The sequence below is a fragment of the Dromiciops gliroides genome, chromosome 3, assembly GCF_019393635.1.
Source record: "Dromiciops gliroides isolate mDroGli1 chromosome 3, mDroGli1.pri, whole genome shotgun sequence".
Classification (NCBI taxonomy): Eukaryota; Metazoa; Chordata; class Mammalia; order Microbiotheria; family Microbiotheriidae; genus Dromiciops; species Dromiciops gliroides.
Genome location: NC_057863.1, coordinates 395,734,824 through 395,760,343, shown reverse-complemented (window position 1 = coordinate 395,760,343; position 25,520 = coordinate 395,734,824).

Sequence of the window (25,520 nt, the reverse complement as noted above, 5' to 3'; positions counted from 1 at the left end):
AATAGTATTTATATAATGCTTCATTATTTCCAAAGTATCTCAAATTTTTATCAAATATTATCTCATTTGATCCTCACAACTCTGAGAGGTATATACTATGATTATTTCCATTTTACAGAAAAAAATCTGAAGTGCAAAAAAGAAAAGTTACATGCTCAGTGTCAAATAATTAAAGTGTCTTAAGGCAAGATTTAAACTCAGGTCTTCCTTACTTCAAGTACAGGACTTTTTTGTACTGTGCTACTCAGATGCCATTAATTAAAAAAAAAAAAACTCTAAAAATTCTTGAAATGGAGAGGAGCATGATATGATGAAAAATTAAGTTCAAAGTAGCTTAGTATAATAAAAAGAGTGTTGGAGTTGGAGTAAGGAGAGACCTGAAATTGAATCTCAATTCTGATATTACTATGTAAATAATTTTTCCTGTACAAGACTTAGTTTTCTCCTATGCAAAATGAGTGGATTGGAGTAGAAGCCCTCTGAGGTAATTTATTACTATTTCTATTATTTCATGAAGTGAAATCCAAAAAAATAATAGGAACTCTGCAAAGAGAATTTTTTTTAAATCTAAGAGATGTTCTACATAAAGAATAAAGAATTAAAACTGGGAGGGAAAAAATATTCTGAAAATTATGCCAAGATTGTGAGTATAGGGGAAAGGAAATATAACAGCACCTGTAATCAGCATTCACAAATAGTTACTAATTTAAGAATTCTACTATTGGTTATATGGAGATTGTTTTGCATGTTCTATTCTTTGTTTCACCCATATGAAATTACTTAGGCTGCATATTAGGTTAGTAAAGCTTCCATCATTTAGTCAACAAGAACTACATGATGGGTGCATATAGCTATGAGAACCTTAATTTTTTTATATTCCTCACATTTTATTTTCCACTTATCAGTTTTACTATCCATTAATGCTAGTGTTATTTTTTCCATTTATTTTAAAAAGAACCCTTAATTTTCAGGTAATGCAGAATAACACATCCATCAAGTATTTCAACAAGAAATAAAACTCCAGACATGGCCACATTTCTGTTCTGGTGAAGAAAGGTTTCCTGATAAATCAGATTTGCTGACATTCTCTTTATTAATGAGGAATCACTAGCTGAAGCATTGGATCTTTTCCTGTACCTGATTTATCTGTAAATATTTCTTCACTAAAACCATAACTTTGAGGTACCTGCAGTTTTTATTTCTTATTTCTGGACAGCCAAATTCAAGGTGCTTAGTACAAAGTAAATATGATCAACTCTTAAATAGCCATGCCTTAGTAAAAAGACCAATAACCCAAGTGGTCCAAAACAACATCTATTTCCAAAGTTGATAATGGCTTTTAGAGGAGTATATTTTTATTTTTATTAATTTTTTAAAAGGATTGTTACATATTTTCATTAATCTGAATGGCATTAATTATATTATTTGTGCTGATATGGATGATGTTATGATAAAGTTAAACCTTGAATCGTTAAAAATTAAGAGTATTGAAAAAATAGATTTTAAAATTAATAACATTAACAGATCAATTTGTGAAAAATAATATTTAAGAAAATAATTTGCTTTCTATCATTAAGAAGTCAACCATTTTTGTGTCATTCATATTAATGCACAGAAACCCTTCTCAAAACATCTTCATAGATAGCAGATTTAAAAGGGAATAACAGAATTACAGCAAGTTGTAATTTCAAAATGAGAAGCAACCTTGGCTGCTCCAGTCCATTATCTTTCTCCTATTTGTTTACTGGCTCAGTTCATTGTCCATTCTCAGTGAATGCCAAGATTTGTTTATTGATGAACTCATAATATGGGTTTTCCAACCAAATGCATGGGATAGCCTGAACAATAGGCATTCTATATCAACTTACCTTTTCTCTGTGAAATGTAGGGCTGAACTCTTTAGAGTAATTATGGATCCAATTTGATAGGTTCTAAACTGTTCCAGCATTTGATACAACCAGTCACATAGAGTTCTGCTCTTCTTTTAACATATATCTTTTTTTCTATTTAATATTTTATTTTCCCCAATTAAATATAAAAAGTATTTTAACATTTTTTAAATTTTGAATTTCATATTCTCTTTATTCCTCTTGTCTCTTCTCCTCGAGAAGGCAAGTAATTTGATAGAAATTGTATAAGTACAGCTTTATAGAACATATGTTGTAAAAGAACACACTGACCAAAAAAAGGGAGAAAACAAAAAAATAAGGATATTCATTTAAAGGTAAGAAATTAAAAAAAAAAGAAATGAAGAAATAAAGTAAAAACAAAAACAGAGACATTAGCTGTGTGAGTTTGTTCATCACTTAACCTCTATCCCTTTAAACATTTGAGACCATCTCATGATATGTATCTTGCCACTGAACCCACATGGCTCTGGAGGAGAGAGTGAGGTTGGTGATCTTCCAGAGCCTTCCCTCACTTAAATGCAATTCAGTGCAAATCATGACATCACCCCAGTGCTTTGGTCCTCTTTGAGAATAAAGGGAAAAACAAGAACAGCTTATCAATATTCCTCCTATACTGTGAATCTTAGAACTGAAAGGAAAAAACAATCAAACAAACAAACAAAAAAACCAGCAAATGAATCCTGGCCAGCCAACTCAAAGTACAACAAGACCAACATCTACTTACCAGTAGAAGTTATGCCTTTCATTGCAACCCACAATCACTTTTTGTTGACAATTCACATGGCTGACTTATATTGAGATTAGAGTCCATTAAAACCCCCATGCTTTTATTGGGCCAGGAGGAATTTTTTCCCCCTATTTAGGCCTTTTTTTGGCATCTGTGAAGGTGATTTTATTTTTAATTTATTGATAACACTTTTCCTTCTATAAAATTTCATTGAACCATATTCAGCAAAATGATCTAGCCAATTGTGGTCTTTTTCTATTCTGATTATTGACCAATGTGTTGCCTATTTTTCTTAAAATTTGCATACTCCAAGTTAATATGATTGCCATCTACTCTTATCCAAGCTGCTGATACAAATGCTAATAGCACAGGGACAAGAGCACATCTCTGCAAAATTCCACTGATTATCTCCTTCCAAGGTAAAATCAAACCATTAATGACAACTCTTTTATTTGGGGGAAGGGGTATTCAACACATTTTGAGTTCATTTTACTGTACTATCAATTTGCTTATTTAAAAAAAACAAGAACCGTACAAGATACTTTATAAAACTGCTAAAATTCTTTCTCTTTTCTTCATAACATTAGTGGTTTTGTACTTTAGTGTAATTTATATTTCACAATCCCATTGTAATTGGATTTTGCTAAAACATTTCCTATATGTAAATTTTAAATTTTGTTTTGTCAAGGGATGCTCTTAGAAGAGCTAAATATGTTAAATACTACATTTTTAGGTTAAAATCACCAGCATTTTTTCTTTTCTTTCTTAGTAAGGCACCCAGGGCTGTGGTATCTGATTTTTTTTTCCTTTGAAAGAAAAAAAAATCATTGTGACTAATGTCTGAGTAGGTAAGACTGTCTTCCTTCCAGCTATGAGTTCCTGCTTTCTGACAGGGCACTGAGAGAAGTTGTCAAAAGGTTCTGTGGTTCAGTCGAAAAAGAACCTTACCCCAAATTACAGATGTTAAAACTTGTTCAACACTGAAAATATCAATCCCTATTCAGTACCTATGGACAATGAAAGCCTAAATCTTTTAACTGGCCCTGGTTAAGTTGACAAAATTACTTTCATTTTTCCTATCCCTTTGCCTACATATCATACCTTTATCCTTCCATCAAGACCTAAGCACTTATAAGACATTCTCTCAGCAGACTTTCCATTTATCCCTATTATGGTGTTAGCTGGTCATGGTTTCATATAATAAAAATATGAATGATACACTTTATCATTTATATAGTGCTTTGAGATTTACAATGCACTTTTAAAATATCTTATTTTCTGAGGAATATTTGCTTTTTAATAGTAAATCCATAAAAATAGCTCTTTGATCCCAATAGGAATAAAGAGAAAGGGCAGAATTTCAGGTATGAGAAACTTGGGCTTATGAAAGACTCTGTTGCATAAGAACCACTGGAGAAATAAAAAGAAAGCAGATTGGGGGAGGGCAAAGTGAAGGGAAGTTTAGCGTATAATCATATACCATGTTCCAAATTAAGCATTTCATGGATATATAACTCTACATTTTCATCAAACTCCATTTTTATTGTGTGTGTATGTATATGTATATGTATGTGTATATGTATGAACATATAGAATGTGTACATGTAAGTGTATATACATGTACATACACAAACTATATGTGTGTGATGTGTGTTTATATATGTATGCATATGGAATATGTGTGTATACATGCATATAAACACACACACACATATATATATAAACTTAAAAATTCACTGAGAATTTTGGGACAGACAATATATAGAATAAAAATGATTATTAAAGTTTGACTCACTCCAAAAATAGATAAATCATCAAAGAATATGAACAAATACTTCTCAACAAAAAGAAAGCTTGACTAAATTATTTTTGCCTTGACTCCATTATAGGACATGTATTTCAATGAGTGAAAGACAAAAAGAAAAAAAAATTAAGGAAGATATATCTCTCAAGTGTCCTTATGGAGGAAAACTGAGTTTTTCTTTTCTCCTTTCTAATGAACAAAGGATGACCTTGTTAAAAATGGTAAGAAGATTTGGACTTCTATTGGCATTAGTACCACCTTCTATGGTATTGGTGGTAGTGTTTTTTTTTTAAATAGTATGTATGTTACATTCATAATACAAGTTTATTTTCTTATTCAGATTTCAAAGAGGTATTACAGATAGTTTTCTGAAATGGCTTCAAAGGACGCCTGGGATGAAGTTTCTGGAAATGGAAGGTCACCCAACATATGGGAGTTTGGAAGGGAAAGCCTCACAATCCCCCCTTTTCTCCCAAGTGCCGTAGCTTCTCTCTGGATAACACCATAAAAAATTGAGTCTATGAGTACCTTTTCCTTTAAAATTCACTTTCTCAAGGGGCAGGTGGATAGAGCACAGGCCCTGGATTCAGGAGGACCTAAGTTCAAATCCAGCCTTAGTCACTTGGCACTAGCTCTGTGACCCTGGGCAAGTCACTTAACCCCAACTGCCTCAAAAAAAAAAAAAAGAGTTGCCACAAAAAAAAATAAATAAATGAAATTCACTTTCTCATTCTAATAGGTGCTACAGAGGTGTTACACTCCTAAAATTACCATTTTATATCAATATATCTTTACATCCCAACTAAAGTGAAGGATTTATTAAAAAAAGAATTATTACCTTTATTTCCAACGTTTTAACAAATCCTGAAATTGCAGATAGAGGTAGATTCTGCATAAATGGATTTATTTGGACAGGGCTCCACTGATAACTGGGCAGGATCTGATTGATGAAATATCCCATAATAACTCAGTATTTGACAAAAACTGCTGGGAAAACTGCAAAATAGTATGGCAGAAAATAGGCATACACCAACATCTCACAATGTATATACCAGGATAAGGTCAAAATGGTTATTTGATTAAAGAATAATGCCATAAGCAAATTAGGAGAGCAATGAATTGTATACCTGTCAGATCTATGGAGAAGAAAAGTATTTTTGACCAAAGAAGAGATAAAGAACATTATGAAACCCAAAATGGATATTTTTTCCTTTTTTTCATCATAAAAGTAGCTTGTTATTTTCCAGTTAAATATAAAGAGAGTTTTCAGGGGCAGCTAGGTGGCACATTGGATATAGCATCGGACCTGAATTCAGGAGTACCTGAGTTCAAATTCGGCCTCAGACACTTAACACTTACTAGCTATGTGGCCCTAGGCAAGTCACTTAACCCTAATTGCCTCTCCAAAAAAAGAAAGAAAGAAAGAAAGATAGTTTTCAACATTTGTTTTCATAAGATTTTTAGTTCCAAATTTTTCTCCCTACCTCCCTTCCCTCTCCCTTCCCAAAGACAGAAATCAATCTGATATAGCTTATATATGCACAATCACATCAAACATATTTCTGCATTAGTCATGTTGGGAGTGAATAATCAGAACAAAATGGAAAATCTTCAAAAAAGTAAAAACAAAAAAAAAAACAAAACAAAAAATGAAACAAAAGTAGAAAGAGTATGGTTCAATCTGCAGTCAGAATCCATAGTTCTTTTTTCGGGGTGTGGAGAACAATTTCAATCCTGAGTTCTGTGGATTTATCTTGGATCATTGCACTGCTGAGAAAAGCTAAGTTGATAAGAGTTGATCAACACACAATGTTGATACTGTGTTCAATGTTCTTGTGATGCTGTTCATCTCACTCAGCATCAGTTCATATAGGTCCTTCCAGGTTTCTCTGAAATCTGTCTGCTTATCATTTCTTATAGCACAATAGTATTCCATTACATTCATATACCACAACTTGTTCAGCCTTGCCCCAATTGATTGACGTACCCTCAATTTCCAATTCTTTGCCCCCCATAAAGAGAGCTGCCATAAATATGTTTGTACATGTGGATCCTTTCCCCTTTTCTGTGATCTCTTTGAGATACAGACCCAATAGTGGTATTACTGGGTCAAAGGGTATGCACAGTCAGAATGGATGTTTTTGCACAAACAAAAACAATGCAATCAAGATTAGAAGGAAAGAGGGGCAACTAGGTGGCACAGTGGATAAAGCACCTGCCCTGGATTCAGGAGGACCTGAGTTCAAATCCAGCTTCAGACATTTGACACTTACTAGCTGTGTGACCTTGGGCAAGTCATTTAATCCCCATTGCCCCGCAAAAAAACAAAAAAGAAGATTAGAAGGAAAACAGAAAGCTGAGAAACAATTTTGCAGCCAGTGTTTCTGATAAAGGCCTCATTTCCCAAATATATAGAGAACTGAATGAAATTTCTAAGAATACAAGTCCTTTTCCCCAATTGATAAATTATCAGAGGATAAGAACATGAAGTTTCCTATTGAAGAAATTAAAGTTATCAATAGTCATATGAAAAAATGTTCTAAATCACTATTGATTAGATAAATGCAAATCAAAACAACTCTGATTTACAACCTCACAGTATCATATTGGCTAATATGAGAGAACATTATAAATGTTGGAGATGTGGGGAAATTGGAACACTAATGCATTGTTGGTGGCATTGTGAACAGATCCAACCATTCTGGGGAACAATTTGTAACTATGCCCAAAGGGCTATAAAGTTGTGTATACCTTTTCATCCAGAAATATTCACTATTAGTTCTGTATCTCAAAGAGATCATTAAAAAGGATAAAGGATGCACATATACAAAAATATTTAAGGAAGTTATTTTTTTTGTAGTGGCAAAGAATTGGAAATTGAGCAGGTGCTCATCAATTGGGGAATAACTGAACAAATTGTGGCATAGGAATGTGATTGAGTAGTATTTCATTATAAGAAATGAGCGGTCAGATTTAAGGGGGAAAAAACTTGGAAAGACTTACATGAACTGATGCTGAGTGAAGTGAACAGAACCAGGAGAACATTGTTCACAATAGCAGCAACGTGGTACAACTATGATGGACTTAGCTCTTATCAACAATGTAATGATCCAAGACAATTACAAAACACTCATGATGGAAAATTTTATACACATGCAAAGAAAGAACTAGGGAGTCTGAATGCAGATTGAAACATACCATTTTAACTTGTTTTTTTCTCTTTCTTGTGTTTTTTTCCCTTTTGTTCTGATTCTTCTTTCACAACATGAATAATGTGGAAATAGTTTAACATGATTGTAGTGTATAACATCAGCTTGCTTGCTGCCTTAAGAGGGAAAGGGAAGGGAGGGAGGGTGAAAAATTTGGAACTCAAAATCTTACAGAAATGAATGATGAAAACTATATGTAATTTGAAAAAGAAACTATTAAGATGGGGGGGAGCATTGTTAAAGGAGAAAATAAAGAAATCCCCTAAAAATCATGGCAATCAAAAAATGAAGTCAATCACCCTCACATCTGTCATAGAGTTTAGATTTCACAAAGCAAAGTTTGTCTCCAAACTTCGGCATGAATTCAGAAAGGAAGAAGGGGAATTTTGTTGAAAGTCTCACTTATGTCCTGAAGAGATAAGCAAGGGGACATAGGAAAGATGCACAAAGGACTTTTGTTTTCCATTTTATCTCACTCTCTTCTTGGAGAGTACATGTCTGGAAATTCTATTGTCATGACACCAAATAAGAGTCACATCTGGTTCTCCCTCACTACATTTTCTGTCAATACAGTCAGTAGTTTAGAGAGCCAAATCCCATTTTCTTTCATTTCCATATAAATGTGATTCTCACCCCCCCCTGCCCCACCCAGGACAACTTTTCATGAATACAGTTGATGGTATGATCCATATCAAGGAAATCAAATGAATCCTTTAGAGAGGCACTGTTTGGTAATTGTATACTGTCTTTTTTTTGTAGGAATCAATCAATAAACAAACATATATTAAGCATTTATGTGCCAGGCACTAAGCTAAGTGCTGAGCATACAAGCAGGTCATCAGATTTTGCAATTAAAGGATCATTAGTAACTTTGGAGAAAGCAATTTCAATTGAATACTGAGGTTAGAAGCCAGATTGCTATAGGATTATCGCTAATGGGGATGGCAGGATCTTATATCTGTTATAAACCTATTAAATCATGTTATCAAGATAAAAAGGTCATTTTGATAAATATGCATGATTGGTATCAGAAATTAAGCAAAAGTCCATGAGCTTGCTAATTTGCATTAAATTAATCCTTTAGTCCCAATTCTTTAATAATAATAATAATGATAATAATACCACTTATTTTTATTTTTAATGAGATTCAAATCACAACACATTATTTGCCAAATGTTCCAGGTCCTTAGAGCTGATGGCTGGGAAATAATTTTACAATAATGTTCATAACATTTCTGTCATAGGTATGCAGGGTATATATTCTGGGTATATTGAGATGATGCAGAAGACAATTACTTTTGACTCTTCCCCATCACATACGATCACATCTCCATGGTGTGTTGTTGCACACAGAGTATATACTACTCATGTCTATATGACTTCCATACATGAAATGGAATTAGATTAGATTATCAGGAATAAGTGATTGGAAACAAATATAAGCAAGATTAATAGACATAATTGGAGAACAAGAATAAATGAATTTATAGTTGAATGAATATATAATGCCTTTAAGTACTTCCTATGTGCAAAGCATTGTGCTAAGTCCTGAGGCTACAAATATGTAATGATTGGAATGACACCTGCTCTTCCTGGTGGAGTTTTTCTACAGTAAGTCTCTAGCAGGTGGCATCATTCCAATTTACCTGTACATATTTGGTTTGAGTAAATAGAGAACATTATGACAGCATTAGTCACTGGTGGGAGGTGATACTTCTGTTGCCTCCTACATATAGGAATTATAATCTATACTATGTGAACTCCATGAGGCAGGAGAGAGGATGTGGTATGCTGTGTACTGGGATGAGCAAGCATCAGAAGTGAGACACTACCTGGTTTTACAAAGGAGACAAAAACAATAAATATGTTCCCTATTCAGAGAGCTTCAGTCAACAATTAGAGGAAACCTACATGTTTGCTGTAACTTTGGATGAATGGATAAAGAAACTCTGAAGTAGTGTTAAATCAGGTGCTTACATCCAAAGATATCAGATATCTTAGAACAGTAGGTTCAGACTCAAATAGAAAAAGATCCCTGCCACTCCTATTGACTTAGAAAACCACAAATTCACATTATATTGTATTGTCTTTTTATTTATTCTGTTAAATTTTGCCCTATTACCCTTTTCTCCCTTTCCTATATTGTTATTAACATATTGTTTGTTAGCATAGAGTATTATATTCTGTTATTTTTGACTGTTTCATCAAGAAAACACCTGTTGTTCTTGAAGAAACAAAGGGGGGACTGTAATTATTGGAATGATACCACCTGCTGGAGACATACTGTAGGAAAGCTCCTCCATGAGGAGAAGGCATCTAAAGGCAAGCCATGTGGCTTTTCTTTGGTGTCAGGAAGTGATATTTGCTTGTGGGAGGAAGAGGGGGCGAGGCTGCTTCTCTCACTCTCTTTTGCCAGGACTCTCATGGAGAGCGGAGCAGGAGAACTGTAGCTCCCCAAGATAGATAGATGAATCTAGGCCTTTCTCTCTCTCTCTTCACCAAATTCTTATTCTCCTTAATAAATCCTTAAAATGCTAACTCTTGCTAAAGCTTATAATTTATTGGCAACCACTCATTAGATATTTTAGACAGTATAGCTAAAATTTTACCCCCTCACAAATAGAAAAGTGTGATATTCTCTGCTTTGTAGAAGCTCACATTCTAATAGGAGAGATTAAAGATATGGCTGATTTCAAATAGTAGATACATGGAAATATCTAATGTTGTTTAGAGTTGTATTGTTGAAAATCTAAATTGTGGGTCCTAATCTGACCTTTCTTAGTAGCCCATGTGAAATCTCTCACCATCAAACTAATGTGCCGAATGACAAGGGGGACTTTTGTTCTCTCTTTCCCTTGCCATGCACCTCTTCCTCACAAAAAAGAGAGTTCTTCTCTTAGCAAGCTTTTACTTCCTCATTCTTTCCCTCCCCTAAAGGGGAGGTCCTTCAAGCTGATTGGTTGAGAGTGGTCTCTTGCTGATGTCAGTAGTACACCAAAATGTCACTCAGGGGTGGCCTTAAGTAGGTACTGAGTTTCTCATTCTCACCCAATTCAAACAATACTAAATAAATCAGGTGGGGCCCCTGGGCATCTGCCAAATTCCATTATTTTATCACAGAGTACAGTGGCAAAACAGGTGTTAATGATTTTTCTTTAATTCTCTTTCCACTGATAAAAATCCTACCAGTTTCTGATGGTGAACAGTTTTAAGGTGCTAAGTACTTTTCTGGCAAGAAATATATTTTCTGGATCTTCAGTAGCCATGGTTGTATCTCCTATAAACTTGCTGCAACTCCATAATTGTTGCTTCCCTAGATTATGACTGAAGGTCCTGGGCTGGAAGTAATGCTATTCCCAAGACTCAGGTTCAAACTACTAGGCTATGTGTATCATTGGGTGAGGGAAAGATAGTGATCAAGGTGGTAGCAGTGGTTTGATTTATGTGACACATAATGTATCTTATACATTTCAGCTAGGTTGGCTGATGTTTTTTATAAAGCAACTGATGTATATGTCTGGCACTTTGTACACAGTATCTTGTTTTTTTTTTCCTTAAATGATGGCTATGAGGGCTGGCCTGTAAGCAAGGACAGTAATCTGGGACATGAGACATGGAGTTCATAGTTGGTACATAACTAGGACATAGTTAATTCCCAAGATTCTAAGAGAGAAGAATGAGGTCCTAGTATTGTATAACTTAACCATGAAATGTTATGAGAATACTTAGATAAAAATCATATAATATAAGAAGATATATTATGAAAAATAGATTAATAGATTAGTTCAATCATTTCTCTTGAGCTGAAATTCTTTTTTTAATAATTTTTATCAATATCCTTTTTGTGGTATCACCAAAATTTTCCCCAGCATACTTCCTCCTCAACTTTTCATAGTTATCACATAAAAGAAATGCAGAAAAATACAAAAAATACAGAAAATAGGAAAAATACAAAATAATCAGCAAAACTGATCAATACATCAAAAGATATAAAAATATAATATATCCTATTCAGTGATAACTGAACTTTTCAGAGGACTGAGTTGGAGTTAGGTACATTGTCATATCTCTTCTTTAGAGTCAGGTAGAGCAGAGACTCATACCATTTCTTTGTGTCATGGACCCCTTTAACAGTCACATGAAGAACTAGAACCCTCTTCTCAGATGATATTTTTATTCCATAAAATAAACACATAGGATTGAAAAGGAAACAAATTGTACCGAAATAAAGGCATAAAAGTATTTTTGAAAATAAGTTCTTGGTCCCTAGGTTAAGAATTAGAATTAAATTAATTATTTAATTAATTAGATAATTAAATCTCCTTAAAATCTAGCTTAAACTTTCACTACTTTCATTAGCATTCCCTAAGGGGAATTTCTCCAGAATTTGAAGTTATTATCACCATAAGATCATCTTGGATTTAAGGAAGAAAAGAAACAGAATGCAAATGGTCCAAAATGTTCATATTAAAGATGAGGAATCTGAGACACAGAAAGTCTTACCCTTAGCTAGTAAATAGCAAAGTTGGAATTTGGACTCTTTGTATCCACATTTAGCTCTCTTCATACTGTTCCAATGAGGAATTCTGTATCCATGAGGGGCATATCACAATTCCCTTCCCTTAATATTACCCATTAACCACAGAGTTCCACGGCACACATTTAAAACTTTGTACCTGGGTTCTCATTTATTTGTCACAGATCTTAATTCAAACAAGGATCATTCATACCCAGATATAGGCCTAGTTCTTCCTCTTTCCAATTCATCTTATTCCTAAAGTATCAGTCTTACTATGCCAGTCATTGCTTCTTAGACCAACAGCAAACTCTTTCTTTTGGGATTTAAAACTCTTCACAATCTAGATAAAATCTCTGTTTTTAGTTTGTTTTCACATTCCTCCTATCCACATGCTTTCAAACAATTCAACTTACATGATATTCCATCTCCTACTTCTGCACCCTTTCTATAAGCTATCTTGCAATCCACATCTTGCTTAAGTACACAGCTTAAGTACTACCTCCTATTCGAAGTCTTTCCTGATTTCTCCAGTTATTGTTATCCCTGTACCAAAATTACTTTGTACAAATTTTGTGTTAGTGTACATGTGCACATAGATTATCTCTCCATTAGAATGCAACTATCTGGAAGACCAGAATGGATAAATTATTGTCTTTGTATACAAATCACATAGTAGTTACCTTAAAATTCCTGATAAATTATTTCTACATGTTAATCGGACAGAACCACAACTTTTGTCATTCTACTTCTCAAAATCTGACAATAACTCTACATTCTCTATTGCTGAACATGGGGCGAGCTGGTAGGGTATGAAAGGGACAGTAATCATTTGTCCAGAATCAGATCAAAATGTGATCCTGTAATGTTTAACAAAATATAATGTAAAAATAATATAGCGAGTTATATAAATTATTGGGGTGGAAACTTTTTTTAGCTAAATTATTGGGGGGCAGACTGAGGTTTTTTTAAAATATTGCTACTTATAAATTAATGGCTATTCCACCAGTTTAGGTAGTAAGCATTTATTATTAAAGTATATTAAATAATAGTAAACAATTGGTAAATAATTTACCATGTGGCAGTTAGCACAAGCCAAAAAACCCCCATCACCATTTTGTCTCTACATTACCTATTCTGTACTAAGAGAACACTCACCAATCAGGCAGTCTTACAAGCTTAGAGTGAGAGCCAAGATGACATTCACCTTGTGGTCTGAATCTTTTTCCTCTTCAGAGAGAGGGAGCTCTTACACACTGTCATCAAAGATAATTGGTCAGTATCATTCAGTTCCATTAATTGACATGACTTGAGGGTGGTCCCTATTAAAATGAGCTCTGCTGTGATATCAGGGTCTAGTGGGAGACAGACCCCCTGAAGGCAAAAGTGCTTTCAGATAGGTGTAGTTTCTGTCTCCATTTTTTGTATGCCCTGCACAGGATTAGGCCCTGAAAGAGATTAGAACTTTTTCTCCTAAAAATTTACCTCTGAAGTAGGGAGAGGTAGAAAATGGGTTCCCCCCCAAACCCATAATTAATCATTGTTTTCTCACAATAAACATAGATCAGTTAATTAATAAACATTTCTTAAGTGCCCACTTTGTGCCAGGCACTATGTAAACTGCTAGGGATACAAAAAGAGACAAAAGATAGTCCCTGCCTTCAAGAAACTTACAATCTAATGAGGGGGATGACATGCAAAGAATATATATACAGAACAAGGTATTTACAGGATAAATAAGAACTCAATAAAGAAAGTAAGGCATTACAGTTAAGGAGGGTTGGGGAAAGATTCTGGTAAAATTTGAAATTTTAGTAGCGCCTTAAAGGAAGCCAGGGAGATCAGTAGGCAGAATGTGGGAGGGAGAGAATTCTAGCAATGAGAAAAAGGCAGAGAAAATGCATGGGTTATAAATGTTAATATGTAGTTTTATAAGTTATAATTTAAGGTGCAGGGATCCTTATGGATGGTTTAATGTCTGTTTTTATTTAAGCTTTCCACCACTCCTCTAAAATATAATGCCATGTCTTTTCAGCTTCATATCCCAATATTTGCCTATGCATTCTCTCTTTTCCAGATGAAGAGTAGCAGCTGTCCCATAAATATTACTTGCACTTCCAGACCCCTATGGTTTTCTTCATGCTAGTCCATTTGCCTCATAGAATGCCACCTTGTGTCTGTCAAGGTGATACATATCTTACAAAGGTTGGTTCAAATGTCCCCTGCTTCATCAAGTCTTTCCTGAATCTTTCAAGCAGATACAATCTCTCTTCTGAACACATATAATATGTAGCACTTCTTTCCCTCTTCTGTATTGCAGTTATGTGTTTATTTTCCTCATTTTTCCTGCTAGACTCCACAGTCTTTTTGAGGTTAATGACAGAATTTTATTCATCTGTGTATTCTCCCACAGAATCTAGCATAGTGTTTTGTACATAGCAGATGATCAAAAAACATTTGTGGAATTGACTCATCAAATAATAATTTTGGAAGATAACTTAAGATGATCTGGACATTTGAAGATACATAAACATTTAAGCCCCATCTATCTGTTTGTCTTTGGCAGAACTGCACTTTGGCCATCCCCAAAAGATATCATTTATATAATACTTTATGGATACAAATGTTTTCACTATTGCATATAATGTCAGATAGATGATATGTTGGTTACTTTTGCTGAACTGCTTTCTCTCTCTTTTTTATCTTGGCTATAAGGGATGGTTTGTTTAGTAGGAGAGAGGGGAGGCATATATTTAGAAATGAAGGTGATATGAAAATATATCACTAAAAATAAGGTGAAAAACCAAAAGGCTTTTATACCCATTATCTCAAATGATTCTCATAACAATGCTGCTATGAGATAGGTATGTGTCTATATTATTATCCCCATTTCAAGAAAGAAAAAAAAATGAGATGCAGAGAGGTTAAATGATTGGCTTAATATAATACTGCTGATAAATGGCAGAACCAGGATACAAATACTGGCCTTTCAATGTTGTCTAGGGGCATCAGTATGCCCTACTTCCTCTTTGAAATTCAGATCTATTTTTCAAGACCTTCAGAAAATTGTCTTCCCTTCTACAGAGATGTTTCTCAACTTCTGGGAAAAGAGATTTTAAATTTAGATATCTGGCTTCATAGGCACCCACATTTCCATTGCAATATCGTACTTTTACTGCTCTTAATCATTTTGGTAGACATATATTTATGTATAGCTCCCATTAAAGACAGCTTTAACAAAGTAGTTTAATATTTCATGTGCCAAGAGCAAAACTATTGACCATAGTTTCTAATAGGCACTGCCTACCTAAGACTTCATAATCATCTTTAAGCATCCGATGGGGTGGACTTGCTTGGACTAAATGGGAGGGGCTCAGAGTTCTTTTACTTAGTAAACTGAAGTAACTAAAATTATTTTAAAAGCAATGAGGGATGTAGCATTCATGAGTAGTACAACTTAATTTAATTAAATTCATTTACACTTCACTTCTTCAAATGTTATTTTAAAGAGTTATTTGATGTCCAATGTATCTTTGGAGGCTCTTTTTCACAGGCTCTTTGTTTCTTATTATTTCTGAAGATTTAGCAAGATTAGTTATAACTGGTTGCATCCTTGGAAACCAATAATTCTATATTCATTTTGCACTTAGAAAAAATGTAAAAGGAGGCTGCCTAGGCTCTTGATTTTTGATTTAGAGATATTGTGTTCTATAGCTAGCACTTTGTCAATAATACATTTATGTGCATGCACACATTTGAATATGGATATTTCATCTCAGTTTCTATTTCTTCATTATCTTCTTCAATAAGTCTGCTGTTTTCTCTTTGTTTAAAATGGGACATTTTAATTTTTCAATGTATACCATACTGGAAGGCAACTGAGCCCTCTCCATGAAGGTGAGAGAGGGAACAAGTACAGTTGACAATGTTGAGATGCTCTTCAATTATAATGAGGGCATAAATCTAGTTCAGTCAAGTCAACAAGAATTTCTTAAATGCCTACTATGTACTAAGCACTGCACTAAATGCTAGGGACACAAAGAAAGGCAGAAACAACCATTGTTTTCAGGGAGCTCATATTTTAATGGGGAACAAATCATGCAAACAACTACATAAAACATGAAATATAAAGGATAACTTGGAGTTATATAGTAAAGGGGGTTGAAAAAGACTTCTTACAGAAAGTAGGCATTTAGTTGAGAATGAAACGAAGTCATAAAATCTAAGAAGCAGAAGTGAAGAGAGAGAAAATGGCAGGCATGGAGGATTAGCAGAGAAAATGCGTGGAATTTGGAAGTAGAGTGATAAGAGTGAAGAGTCACAGACAATTCCTAGATTATTAGCCTGTGTGACTAGAACGATGGCAATATCCTCAATAATAATAAGGGAGTTAGGAAGAAGGGAGAGCTTGTAGGAAAAGGTAATGATTTCAAATTTGAACTTGAGTTTAAGGTGATGAAGGGAAATCCAATTTAAGATGTTGAATAGGTATTGGAAATATGGAAAATGGAGGTCAGGAGAGAAGTGAACATGGGATAAGTAGATTTGCGAATTTTCCACATAGAGATGACAATTAAAACCATAGGAGTAGATGAAATCAGTAATAGATATAGTATAGAAGCATCCTGTTCCTGTAAAGCAGAGATGAAGGAGAAGATATTGGTAGAAAGCATTGATCGATGAGAGAAAAGGAAGTGGGGGGAACAGTTCTAAGCAAATGGTTTTAACTTTTTAGTGAAATATGAAGCAAGTTTCTCAGCTCCACAGGGGATTCAGGGAAAGTGATAGAAGTGATGCAAAGGTTTGGAAAATACATTTTCATTAATGGGACACTGAATTGATTAGAGAGACATAAAAAGGATTGCCTTCTTACAGAGAAGGCCCAGTCGAGGTCATGTAACATAAATTTGTAATGTGTTCAGCCAGCAATGGTAAATTATTGTCTCCGGTTTAATTATACTGTATGTGAATAGAAGTGAAGGCAGTAGATAAGGGGTGTAAGGTAAGGCAGGGTTTCTTTAACTTTTTTCCACTCACAGCCTTCTTTTGCATGAGAAAATTTACATAACCCTGGATATACAGATATATAAAACAGGTATACAGAACATTTTACTGTTGCCAAATTTTTCACAAACCCCACATTCACCTATATGGGGTTGTTACCCATACTTTAAGAAGCTAGGATCTAAGGCAGGGGAGTAATCCACTTCCGATTGGAGGACTGAAGGTTAGAGACCTAAGCTCCACCCAACATTTCCCTTCATAGAAGGCATAACTCAGAATTTGCAGTTAATTCACTTTCAATCTGCAGATCTGCTTTATCTGAACTCCATGGGAAAAAATTTCCTCCCATAACAGGTCTTTATTTAAGACCTCCTATCCTTCTCACCTTCCATTTCTGTGTTGTCTTCTCCTGTTAGATGGTAAGTTCCTGGAGGGCAAGGGCTGTTTTTCTTTTTCTTATTTGTATCTTCAGTCATCATCACTGGACACATAGTAAGCACTTAATAAAAGTTCATTAAATTAAATTATATTAGAATTTAGTGTGGGAAGATTAATGTTAGCATAAGAGATCAAAGGATATAAGTAAAAATAATGTAAAGTCCAATGGCTTCAGCAATGTGTTAAGATGAGGAAGGGAGGAGTGTATAGTTATTTCAGTTGTAATGGCCTGGGATAGAACTGAGGATTAAAGAGATTGCAGGTCATCATGAAGATGAAGAAAAATTATGATTCACTAGGCAGAGGGAAAAGCAAAATGCCAATAGGTTATAAGCAGATAAAAACATTCCGTTCATGGACATGGAGGTAGAAGAGTTGAAGATGGTGATAGGATGAATGGTTTCTTTATTTCTATATGTAGTTTAGTAAGGTAGAGGAGTAGGTCATGGGGAATGAGTAATTTGAAGAATTAGTAAATTAGAGTATTTGAAGACATATCAATATTATGTTGAAATCATGTATAAGGGCAGAAGTTGGGGAGCAAAGAAAGACTATGAGCCAGGCACTGAACCTGTTGAGAAAGGATCAAGAATATCCTAGAGATCAGTAGATAATAGGTAAAATAATTCTGATGAGGTGATAAATAAACCTCAAAGAATGATATATTAAAGAGAAATAGTGGGACAGGGAGTGTCTGGAAGAGAAAGAGAAGAGCAAAGAGTGTACTAACTCCCCCAGCATAATCAGTGAGGCGAGCAAGGAAGAGGCCAGGAAAAATGAGTGAAAGTTCAATCAGTGTTGGAAAGGTTCTTAGGAAACCAATGTCATGGTGAGGGAGGCGGGCCTCAGTGAATGCAATAAGGTAGAAGTGGTAAGAAACTAAAGGTTTTTTTATTTATTTAGAATTTTTATTTTTCTAAATTACATGTAAAAACAAATTTTGACATCAATTTTTAAAAACTTTGTGTTCCAAATTCTCTTCCTCCCTGCCACTCCAGTTCCCCAAGAAGTCAAGAATTCAATATAATTTATACATGAGTAGTTATGCAAAACATTTCTACATTAGCCAGGTTGTAGAAGAAAACAAACAAAATAGATCTTCAGATAAAGGAACTGACAAAAAAATCATGCTTCAATCTGTATTCATATACCATCAGTTCTTTCTTTGTAGATGGGTTGCATTTTTCATAAGTCCTTCAGAGTTGGCTAGGATCATTGCATTGCTGAAAATAACCAAGTCTGGGGGCAGCTAGGTGGCACAGTGGATAAAGCACTAGCCCTGGATTCAGAAGTACCTGAGTTCAAATCCGGCCTCAGACACTTGACACTTAATAGCTGCGTGAACCTGGGCAAGTCACTTAACCCTCATTGCCCCGCCAAAATAAAAAAATATAAAAAGGAAAAGAAAAGAAAAGAAAAAAAGAATTGCTGGGGCAGCTAGGAGGTGCAGTGGATAGAGCACCAGCCCTGGAGTCAGGAGGACCTGAAGTCAAATCTGGCCTCAGACAGTTAACACTAGCTATGTGACCCTCAGGAAGTCACTTAACCCTAATTGCCTCACAAAAAAAAAAAAAGAAAAAAAAAGAAAATAACCAAGTCATTCACAGAAGATCATCTTACAATATTGCAGTTATGAGGAAGCTATGTGGTGCAGTGGATAAAGCACTGGCCCTAGATTCAGGAGGACCTGAGTTCAAATCTGGCCTCAGACACTTAACACTTACCAGCTGTTTGACCCTGGGCAAGTCACTTAACTCCAATTGCCTCACCAAAATATATGTGTGTCTGTGTGTGTGTCTGTGTGTGTGTGTGTGTGTGTGTGTGTGTGTGTGTGTGTGTGTATATATATATATATATATATATAGCAGTTATTTTGTATGCAGTACATTTCACTTTGTATCAGCTCATGAAGATCTTTCCAGATTTTTCTGATAGCATCCTGCTCATCATTTATTTTATAGTAAACTATATTTATATAGTACTTTAAAGAGAAATTTCATTAGAATAAATGCATGAGGTTGATTATTGCAGCAACAGTAATATATAACATTTATATAGTACCTTATACCTGACAAAGAATTTTCTCCACAAAAGGCCAGCAAAGCAATTATAATATGTTTTGTCATCATCAGTCTATCATCATCATCTATTATCATCAATCCTTATAAGCATCATCAAACAATCCTCATCATTATCAATCAATCCTCATCAATCCTCATCTTCATCTAATCTTCATCAGTCCATGATCATCATCATTCATTTCTCTTGCCTCTGCTTCAAAAAATAATGTTTTATACTTACAATTGCTAACTGTGTTCCCCCAATCCCATTCCCTCCCCATGATATCTATTATATTTTCTATATACTTTCACTCTATCCCTCCTTAAAAGGGTTTTGCTTCTGATTGCCCCCACCCCCAATCTGCCCTTCCTTCTTTCACCCTGACTGATCTTATCCCCTTCCTCTCCTACTTTCCTGCAGGGTTAGATTATTCCACCCAATTTAGTGTGTATGTTATTCCCTCTTTGAGCCAATTCTGATTACAGTAAGGCTCACTCACTCCCCCTCTCCTTGCCCATCTTCCCCTCCATTCAGTATGCTTTTTGTTTTGCTTCTTTTATGTGAGATACTTTACCCCATAACACATCTCCCTTTCCCTTTCTCTCAGTGCATTCCTCTCTCACATTTTTATTTTACTTTTTGGAGGTATCATCCTTTCATATTCAACTCATAACTGGGCCTTCTGTCTAAATATACTCCAGCTAGCTGCCCTAATAGTGAGAGAGTTCTTATGAGTTACAAGTATAATCTTCCCATGTAGGAATGTAAAATGTTTAACCTTTTAATATCCCTTGTGATTTCTTTTTCCTGTTTACTTTTTTATGCTTATCTAGGGTCTTGTATTTGAAATTCAAATTTTCTATTCAGTTCAGATCTTTCCATCACCAATGCCTGAAAGTCCTATTTTTCATTGAAGTCCCATTTTGACCCAACCATTGTTGGTTGTAATCCCAGTTCATTTGCCCTCTGGAATATCATATTTCATGCCCTCTGATCCTTTAATGTAAAAGCTGCTAGATCTTGTGTTATCCTGACTGTAGCTCCACAGTATTTGAATTGTTTCATTTTGGCTGCTTGCAATATTTTCTCCTTGACCTCAGAGTTCTGGAATTTGGCTATAATATTTTTGGAAGTTTTCATTTTGGGATTTCTTTCAAGAGGTGATTGGTTTATTCTTTCAATTTCTATTTTACTTTCTGCTTCTAGAATATGAGGGCAATTTTCCCCAATAATTGCTTGAAAGATGATTTCTAGGATTTTATTTTGATCATGGCTTTCAGGTAGTCCAATAATTTTCAAATTTTCTCTCCTGGATGTACTTTCCAGGTCAGCTGTTTTTCGAAGGAGATATTTTACATTGTCCCCAATTTTTTCATTCTTTTGGCTTTCTTTATTTTGTCTTGATTTCTCATAAAGTCATTGGCTAAAGTCTAATACTTATCTTCTTCTGAGTGTGTATTTTTATCTTCCTTGTCACCAAAGAAACTTTCTAGAGTCCACATTTTTTTTTTACTGTCTGCTCATTTTTGCAGCCTATTTCTTATCTTTTAGCTCCTTCTCAAAGTGGGTCACTGCTTCCAGGTCATACTGTCACCAAGCTTCAGGGGGTCTCAGGTGGCATGAGTCAAGGAGAAGCATGTTCTATACTTTCTTGGCCTATGCTCTGGTCTGTAAGTAAACACAGGCCAGCTTGATCTTTAACTCAGGAACAGAATTTTGTTTCACTGTGGTTGCAAGTTCTGTGGTGCCTGAGCCCCTCTCCCACCTGGGCCACCACTCAAGACTGCTTCCTGGTTCCTGAACTTGGGCAAGCCAACAGAGTTCTGCCTCAGCACCAGCAGAGATCCCTGCAATCTCCTTCCAGCCAACCACTCGACCCCCTCACCAATCCATGAGCTGAGTTTCAAAAGTACCTGCTGCCTTAACTGATTCCAATGCTTCAGAGGCCTGATTCTGTGGGGCTGGAGCTGGGTCTGTGAGGTAAAGCCTAGATATGCACACTATTCTCACCCCAGTAAATGAGACCTTTCCTCCCGAACCTTCTAAGCCATTTTTGGCTGGAAAATGATCTCACCCCATACTTTTGTGGGTTCTGTTCCTCCAGGAATTATATTATCACATTATTTGAAGGGATTTGGAGGGATTTGTGGAAGAGCTTCAAGGAGTCACTGCCTGTCTTCTGCCTTCTGGGTTCTGCCCAAGAAGTGCCTTCAAAATGTTTTGTTTTTTAAATAATAAACATTATTTTTATAGTTTTGAGTTCCAGATTTTATCCCTTCTTACCTCCCTCCCTTCTCCCCTCCCTTAGGTGGTAAACAATCAGATATAGGTTATACATGTGTAATTATATAAAACATTACCATATTAGTAATTTTGTATAAGAAAACTTGAATAAAAGAAAAAAAAGGAAGGATAGTGAAAAATAGCAGCTTCAGTTTGTGTTCCATCAATATCAATTCTATCCTTGGAGGTGGATAATATGCTTCATCATTAGTCCTTTGGGATTGTCTTGGATCATTGAATTCCTGAAAATAGTTGTCATTCGCAGTTCTTCATCAAACAATATTGCTGTCTCTGTACACAACATTCTCTAGGTTCAGCTTACTTTACTAAACATCAGTTCCTACAAGTCTTTCCAGGTCTTTCTGAAATCATCCTGCTTGTCATTTCTTATAGCACAATAATATTCTATCACCATTACATACCACATCTTGTTTAGTCATTCCTCAAATTATGAATATTCCTTTGATTTCCAATTCTTAGCCACCACAAAAAAAAAAGCTGTTATAAATATTTTTTTTAAATAGGTCCATTTCTCTTTTTTGTGATGTCCTTGGTATATAAACCTAGCAGTGGTATTGCTGGATCAAAAGGTATGCACAATTGTGTAACCCTTTGAGCATAGTTCCAAATTGCTTTCCAGAATGTTTAGATCTTTTCACACCAACACCAACAGTGGATTAGGATCCCAGTTTTCCCACATCCCCTCCAACATACAATATTTTCCTTTTTTGTTATAATTCCCACTGATAGGTGTGAGGTGATACCTCAGAGTTGTTATAATTTGCATTTCCCTGATAAATAGTGATTTAGAGTATTTTTCCATATGATTATAGATAGCTTTGATTTATTTGTCTGAAAACTACCTGTTCATATCCTTTGACCATTTATCAATTGGGAAATGGTTTATATTTTTTATAAATTTGACTCAGGAACAAAAATGTTTTAAGATGATAGAGACTTAGTTTTCTGTTGAGCAGGCTTTTAGAATTCACAAAGTAAAGGGTGTATAGCCATAGAGTGGGATATTGGGCACGGGAGGGGTGGGTTGAAGAGGAAGAGAATAAAGGAGTAGGCAGTGGGGGAGATAGAGAATGAGAAATGAAAATGACATCTAGTTCAAAATCACTGGAATATGGAGGGTATGATGGGGTAGAATTGTAATAATAATTGAGGGATGAGTTCAAGTTGGTTATCATCCTCCCTCAGGGGTCAGGTGTGGATATGGTCAAGGCATGTACTAGAGAACAAGTAGTGGTCTTTTCATGATAGAGAAGTTTCATCCTAGGACTGAGCAATCATGGAGTAGGCTTCAGGATGGAGCTGTGCTAGAGGATCAGGCAGTAATGTGGAGTGGAATGGGATAGTGGTACTCACCTGGAGTCAAAGTAGCCAGTATGGAGGTACAGGAGGTGAGAGGACCTCCAATAACTGAGAAGGGACATGAAGAAGCAACGAGACGGTGTTTTTACTAAGGGAGTCCATAATTCTGATGTCTCAGGCAACATATGTGTCAAGTGGAAAGGGAAACTCAGTAACTCTTTGGCATAATCTCAGATTGCTTTCCAATGTGAAAATGCTTGTTTTGTTCCAGAAATTGATGATGACGATTATGATGTTGATGATATAGGTATGAGGGTTATCTCTCTTTAATAAAATACAGTCTAGATCTTGTATCTTTTATAAAAACCTTCAATTGGGGAAGTTAGGTGGTACAGTGTATAGAGCACCGGCCCTGGAGTCAGGAGGACCAGAGTTCAAATCCAGCCACAGACATTTAACACTTACTAGCTGTGTGACCCTGGGCAAATCACTTAACCCCAATTGCCTCAGAAAAAAATGGCAGCTAGGTGGCTCAGTGGATAGAGCACCAGCCCCGGAGTCAGGAGGACCAGAGTTCAAATCCATCCTCAGACACTTGACATTTACTAGATGTGTGACCCTGGGCAAGTCACTTAACCCCAATTGCCTCACCAAATAAATAAACAAACAAACAAACAAATAAATATACTTTAAAAAAACCTTCAATTAAAGAAAATAACAATAGGAGAAGCTCAACAGCAAGCTAAGCACAACTATGGAAGTTTGGGATTCTATGTGTTCCTTCACTACTGAGCCTGTGTTTAACACCTGTTATGGCACTTTTTGATTAGGCCATCAATGGCAGTAAATTTTTGTTGTTATTTTTTCTTTCTTTTGTATATTCTCTGAGTCAGGTCTTCTTTAACTTCATCTAAGAACTAAGTCAAGTAAGGGTATAGTTTCACATGTCATTTAAAAAATGATGCATGATTACGTATAAATCCACTGGCATTGCTCATTATCATTGGCCTGATGATTTCTCTCTAAGTCAAATTCCCTTACCTACTACCCTCTGCAGAAGTTGTTACCTCTGATAATAACAGCAGCACTTATGAAGGCTTCCCTTCAATACCAATTAAAATGGACCCAATAGGACATTCTCTGAAAAAAACAAAAAAACAAAGAAAAAAATATTACTACAGGAAACACAGAAGGAGATGGTGCAGATATTAAGCATAGTGGAAGGTTTTATCTACTTCTCCAGATTTGGTAGCCCTGTGATTGCACTAGTGCATCATGGAATTCCTGAACTTCATTCTAGGCGTAGAGTAAAAAGAAATTGATTCACAGATATCCTTCTTTGTTGTTCACAAACTCTGAAATTCCATTATTTTATGCTAATATTTTAATCATTATAGTTTTTCTTATGCCTTATTACCCCAATTCTATATTTCATCCTTATCATTACCTCTATTTTTCTCAACCCTTCTTAAATTTTCCAGCTTATCACCCTTACCCTGATTGCAGTTCCTTGCTTCATAATCTTTACCTCTTGGGGTAACATTTGATTTTATATTTATATTACCTACTACCCTCAAATCCACTACTCTTTGTTCTTTTGCCATTCTTGCCTTGCCAAAGTGTGACACTGGGTTCCATCTGCCATCTGCCTCCATTCCCATGATGCTGAATGAAGCTAGAGGAAGTCAGGAATATTTGAGTTTAAATCCAGTCTCAGACACTAGGTAGATGTCTAAGGCTAGGCAAGTCACTTAACCCTGCTTGCATCAGTTCCTCATCTGTGAAATGAACTGGAGAAGGAAATGGCAAACTACTCCATTATCATTATCAAGAAAACCCTAAACAGGGTCACAAAGAATCAGAAATGACTGAAAAACAACTGGAAAATTTCCCTGCGCCCTCACTGAAACAAAGTAAACATCTTATTCCTCTCTAATCAACTCACTATCCCAATTTCCACAGCAGCTGCTCCAAACCTTATTTTTCGTTCCTAAAGCTTCCTTCAGCACACCCTTCACTACCCTCTACACTGAGGACCTCACCTCATGCTTTACCAAAAAATAATAAATTTGTCACCTAGAGGTTCCTTTTTACCATCCATCTGTTCTGCCAGTATTTTCCCTTTCATTATAATTTTGGATGAATCCTTGATCCTTTCCTTTTCTGCTTTGTCCATCAAATTGCAAAATTATCCCACATCACCTCCAATTTGTCTCTTTAATCTCTTTTCTTTCTGTTGACTCCTTTT